Raw genomic sequence first — 6,278 nt, forward strand, 5'->3', positions numbered from 1 at the left:
TTTTCCTAAAGTGTGGGTAACTCCAGTGAAGCACTCACATCATCAAATACTCATTTACAGGACATTTGCTCTGGACTAGTATTTTATTTTTATTTTGCTGTATAAAAATACATAAATAATCCAGCTCCCTCTATTGGGAGGCTTCCAAAACAAAAAAAAGGAGTTTCCCCTTTTCTGATGCATATCTTAGAAGTTAAGGTTGTGTTTGTAGCACCAAAGCCACAGCTTTACTTCCAGGCCATCTCATTCTCCATACCTTCAATTAATTTTGTATTTAGACACCTTGAATTAAAACTACTTGAAAAAGCAATGAAGAAGTTTCTTGTCCAACAAGTGTCAGTCAGTGAGACTGAAAAGAGGCATTCAGTGTCCTATAAAAAGCTGTAACACTTCCCTGTGGAGCACTGCTCTTTTCCCCTGAGAGAGTCAGGAGCATCCAACCCCCCCTGCTATGTCCTTCCTACCATTCAATGGAAAGAAAATGGTATCAACATTCTGATTAATTTCTTGAAATTCTAGGGCATCTGGACTTGATGCTGTCATGGAAAGTTTGCTGTGCTGTTTTTTTAACTCTGCTTTATCTTGCCTAATGTTGAGATTAGAACAAAACTTGATCTTCCCATAAGCACCATGCACAAGGGAAGGGCTCCAGTCTGCCTCCTCAACAGCAACACAAGATAAATACATGATCCGAAACCTAATTCATATTTTTTTGGGGAAAAGGAAGCTTTTACAGAATTTAACTACCTACAACCTAGTGTACTCCAATTTACTAATTTTTAGTACCATGACATTATATTGCACTGTCAAAACCTTTAAGTCAAATCATCAAGACTGATCATGATCACTAGGTACACAGTAAATTTAGTGTGTGAAATCAGATTTTGACAAGCATAACATCTATACATGGACTCTGAATACTTTTTTCAGCTCAGTAACAACTAAGCTCAACTTAAATCAAGACCTGAAAGAAGAAAAATGTCTTTCTTTTCCAAGCTAGGAATAAAACTGTTTTATATGAACAATCACCTAAAACAACCAATTATGAAATAAATGGTCACCAGAAAAATATTCAGATCAAATATTTCTTTTAAACAGACCAATTTTAAATCACATTTCAACAACAGATCATAAAAGAGCATCTTTAATTTTAATGCGGGACTTCAAATGCACACAAATTGCATCTCAATATACAAACAAAATTATAGAAGTGAAATTTATGTTACAAATAATTACTACAGATATACATATATACACACATATATGTATGCGTGTATATATATATACACACATATCAGAAAAAAAACATATACAAAAAATAATCCAATAAGAATTAAATCATCAGGTTATCCTGAAACTGCTTGGATGCTTTGTGCTGGACTAGATGCTGACCACCTGAATTAATACCTGCATGATGAAAACAAACCAGGCAGGTCCAAGAGTTCCCACTGCTGATTGCAATGAGGTGATTTGTGCTTGTAAAGCTGCCAAGACAGTCGCTGAAAGCAGCTCCAAAACCAATCTCATTTAAGAAGCACATTCAATCCTGTGATTGATTTTATGATTTCATTTTCTCCTCCCCACCCCACTTGAAAATTAAAACCTTAAAAATAATTTCAATGTTAACATTACTCAGCGCTTTAATTGTTTCAAAACACTTGGATTCACAATGACTCAAATATCTGGCTTACAACGAAAATCCATATGATTAATATTTATTTGTCTGAGATCTAACATATGAAGGAGGGGGAAAACAGTTCCTGCAGATTGTCAAACCTGTTTTGCCCCATTGAACTAATTTTATGTAATAGGTGGCACTTGAGAGTGCCTTTTGCTCCACAATACAACCAGGCACTTCCATCTTTCCTCTTCTTTTCAGTTTAAGCCCTTTTAGAAAGCAAGAGATTGCAGGAGTTACAGTAACTGAATCAAAATTAGCCTTAGCCTGTGTCAGCATTTCATAAACTTTTGGAAGCCGAGACACCTTAAAGGAAATGAAACCATCTTCAGTGAACTGAGTAAGCATTTGCTAGCCAATGTCCATGTGTACCTGTGCTAATTCTGGCTTTCATAAACCCTCAGCCCAGCTCTCCCCAGCCACTCACAATGATCTCACATCCAGCATCACTGGTGGCATCCAGGCTGACATCCACTCAAAGCACTCAGGAGTTCTCCTCCTGCTCTTGTTTCAGGCTCTCTGCAAGGACAGTTCAGTTGTTCAAACACTGCTGAAGACATGACCCAAGCCTGAACAGGGCCATCCTTTTAATTAAAACTGCAGGTTAGTGCAGCCATGTCTCCTGCTACCCAGGATGCTCCATGAAGCCCTCTGCACTAATATCAGGTACCAAAGCACAGCCTCAAGGGAACAGCACACATTCTGTGTTTTTCAGGAGCATTTGCTGTAGTTCTGTTTCGGGTCTTTCACATAAATTCTGTTACAAAACTCTGGGTTGCAAAACACAGAAGTTTCATACAAGAATGAAACAATAACAACTAAATTTAATTACACACTTCAGAAGATGAAGTAAGTGACAGGTCAGCATCCAATTAGAAAACAGAAAAATTTTGGTGCAACTTAAAAAAATGTTTTCTTGATTAGTGATACTATGCATACTTTCTAAACAGCCGGTTCCAGGCACTTGGGAGCTGCATTAATCTGAGCATTGATATTTCCAGACAGTGTTAAGTACAAAACACAATCACTGCATTATCACTGTCCCAAAGTATTTACATTCTAGAAGCATGCACTGCACATCAAGCTCAGAGAATTTCTTACTAGCTCGGTTAAGACATCTCAAAGTGACTTCCGAGATACAAAAATTTTAAATGACTGCATTCAGTAACACAACAGTCAAAAATTAAAGATTAAATTATTTGTATATCTTATTCACCTTCAAAATCTTATATTCATAAATTCTGTGCCATTTTTTAAAGTTCTGTAATGGTCCAAGAGAGAACTACACACTTCTGTATTCAAAAATATTTTTGCAAGGTTTTCTAGTGAGGTTTTTGAGTCCTACATTTTTCTTTAGAAACTTGAAAATTAAAATACTTGGACAAATTAAACACAAGATGCATTAGTCCTCAACTAAGCAACATGGAAATACAGGTGAAACTTTCATTATCCAACATAAATATAACACATGGCATTTGTAGCCAACAATTTTTTACCCAATATTTAAATTACCTGAGCAGTTAATCAAGACCAACTTTCCAAGCACTCAGAAAGGGGCTGAAATAGAGATAGAACAGCAGCTATTTGCTGCAGCACTTAACAACACAGAAGAGAGAAAAAGATGCATCTGTAACCTGAAACTCAACTTTTTTTTGTGATTAACAGGTGAAAGGTATATACTATATACTATTACAACATAGGTTATACAAGTTTACAAATTATAGGTTATACAGATTTAATTGGCTGAGAACTAAGTTCTCATAGACCTATCTACATTCTCCAGTGAAAATTGCTCATTTTAGAGAAACAATAATTCAAAACATAGTTTTCCAGAACAGACACACAGTGAGATATAACCACATACTTATGATCGCCCTCATTTCCCCTATTCCCCTTCTTCCAAGACAGCATCAGTCTGTTCTTTGGAAGCATAAATTAACTTCACCCCAGCTATCATGCTTAAAAATCACAAACACACCCTGCAAAAACCCACTGAAATTCCCTTCCATTAAGATACTTTCATGACTGTGTGTGCTTGTCGTGTGGTTTGTTTCATCTTAATTTGTTGATATAGTTATTATTCCTGTTAGCATGGCTTCAGACTTCCCCCAGCTCTAAGCAATAATTGCATGTCCTGTAGCTGACACTTCATTGTCAGGTTAGTGACCATCTTTTACATCACTTCCCATATTTCTAAGAGAAGTCAGGAAGCAGCTTCAGGTTTTCCTCTGAACACTCCCATGACTTTGCAGACTCACGTCCCTGCTATTCCTACAGAACAGTTTTCATCTCCCCCTGTGTTTTCACAGCAGGTTTTACAGCCTGGTACCTGTCTTCTCTCTCTGCACCATTTTGTCATTCTTTCCCCTTCCCTCCCCAGTACTCTCCACCCAGCAGAGGAGCACTCCTTTGCTGCTTCAGAAACTGATTACACCTAATTAAATTAAGCACTTTTTTCCTCACCTCATACTTCGCTTTGAGACCTACCCTGCTTCTATTTCAGAACCAAAAACCATCCTGGAAAATCACGTACTTTCCAAGCTACCAGTCTAATAAAAGACAACATTCTCAACTGCATAATCAGCAGGAGGGGACAGATCAGAGGCATATTTTGCATTAGTTTAGATAATATTACAGCATAAACTAGTCTACCACATCTATAGCTAGTAGCAATTGGGATGCTTTTCACAATTTCCAACAGAAATCAAACTAAAAATCAACATGATAATCTCAACAACAAGTGTAAAATTTAAAAAGCAGATTTAAAAAAGTAAAATAAATCTGGATGGGGAAATGAGCAATACGCACAAAGTATGACACGAAAAGCACCTAATGACTCTGCACTTTTCCTAAAGACAGGGAGCACCTTCCGATTCACCTTTGCCACAACAGTCACGCAAGTCATGCAAGTCACAGACCCTCGCCACAAAGCCGATTTATGGAACGCTGAAACCCAGAGGAGGGGAGGGTTGGGCTGTTCCAGTCAGGTACCCGAGAGCGGAGCTTCCCCAGCTGCTCCCCGAGCCGGGAGCCGCCCGCACTACAGCCCGGACCAAAAGCGCGGGCCCGGCCGGAGCGCTCTGCACGCCCCGAGCCCCCGGCACTGCCCACCGCGGGCCGTCCCTGACCCCCGGCAGCAACTCCTGGGCCGGAGGGACCCCGCACCCCGGGGTCACCGGGGACCGCTGCCCCCGCTCCGCCCGCTCCTCACCTCCCAGCCCGGGATACCGAGCCTCTCCCTCCCTTCCTCACCCCCCGTCCCCGGCACCACCCCGGGGGACCCTCCGCGCCCTGTCCCTGCCCCTCCCTTCCCCGCGGAGCCCGGGCGCTGTGCCCGCGCTCCGGGGCGGGCGGGACGGCACCGGGTGATGCCGCCCGCCCGTCCCGCCGCTCCCGGCGGAGCCCGGGACCGCGCCCTCGCCCCGCGGCCGCCCCGGCCCCTCTCCCGCAGGGCTCTCCCTACCGGGGGCTTCACCTGCCGGGGTCTCACGGCGCTGGGGCCGCTGCCGGCGGCGCCGCCCGAGCTCTGCCTGCCTCCCGCTCCCGCCCCCCTCCCCCCCCAGCGCTGCGGTGGTGCCGCCCATGCCCCCCCCAGCGCCGCGGATGGGGCCGCCCAAGGGGCGGGGCGGGCGCGGCGCTCCCGGGCGGCCCCGCGGGGGCAGCGCCGGACGCGGCACCGGGACCCTCCCCGGGTCCGGCCAGCCCGAGCCCGCCCCGCTGAGACCGAGCCCGTCCCCGGCCTCCGCGGCTCGGACAGGATGTGCACTGGAGCCTGCACTGGAGCCTCCTGCCCGCCCGCGGGAGCGGCCGGCCCTGCAGCCGCGCCGGGAAGCGCGACCCGCGGCCCCACGCGGCCCCGCCCGGCCGAGACTCCCCGGCCCCAGCGCGGCGACCAGAGCCGCGGGGGGACCGGGCACCGCCCTGGGCCGGCCGCACGGAGCCGCGGGAGACGGGCAGAGCCGGCCGCGGGGACATCTCCCGGGCGGAGGTACCTGCGGTGTCCGGGCGGCCGCCGAGCGCGGTGTCACCGAGCCGCCGCCATGGCGCTGCTGGGGCGGGAGCGGCTCCGCCCCGCCCGCATGGACCGGACAACGTGACGGGCCGTTGCCTTGGCAGCGCCGCGTGACGTCAGAGCGCGCGCAGCGCCACGCCCCCTGGGGGCGGCGCTTCTGTCACCCCGCGTGTGACAACCGTGAGGGACGGCACACGGGGGATGGGGACACTGCGGGTGACAGCCGTGAGTGGCGGTGTGACCCCAGGGCACGGGGACCGAAGGGATGGGGGCACTAGGGAATGGAGAGCTGATGTGGGGACCCAGAGATTTCACCTGAGGGTAGGACCCCTGGGAATGGGGACTTGGGGATGGGGACATTGGTGGACAGCAGTGACATGGGGATGGGGGTCCAGAGAGAAAGAGATGGGTGGTTAGAGTGGGGATGGGGACATGGCGTAAGGGGACCCCGTGGAGCCAAGGGCAGCACTGCTTGCCATGAAGCCTTCAGCTTGCTGAGCACCCACGGCCCCTCTGCTGCCCCCGGCCTTCCACAGCTGATGCTCCACTCGAGTGTCCTGGGGAGGGAGCCGGGGGGGCTCAGCTGGA

General features: G+C 47.6%; 1 protein-coding gene across 1 annotated transcript in view; it reads right to left on the minus strand.

Annotated features, from left to right (window-relative positions):
* The window catches only part of GNB4 (G protein subunit beta 4), a 30,512-nt gene extending 24,802 nt beyond the window's left edge, over positions 1 to 5,710 (minus strand). The window contains exon 1 of the mRNA XM_062498910.1: positions 5,671 to 5,710. The gene's annotated coding sequence lies outside the window, so the exon portion shown is untranslated. The remainder of the gene's footprint in view (positions 1 to 5,670) is intronic.
* Between the last annotated feature and the right edge of the window lie 568 nt (positions 5,711 to 6,278).

Source organism: Cinclus cinclus, chromosome 10, assembly GCF_963662255.1.
Source record: "Cinclus cinclus chromosome 10, bCinCin1.1, whole genome shotgun sequence".
Lineage (NCBI taxonomy): Eukaryota > Metazoa > Chordata > Aves > Passeriformes > Cinclidae > Cinclus > Cinclus cinclus.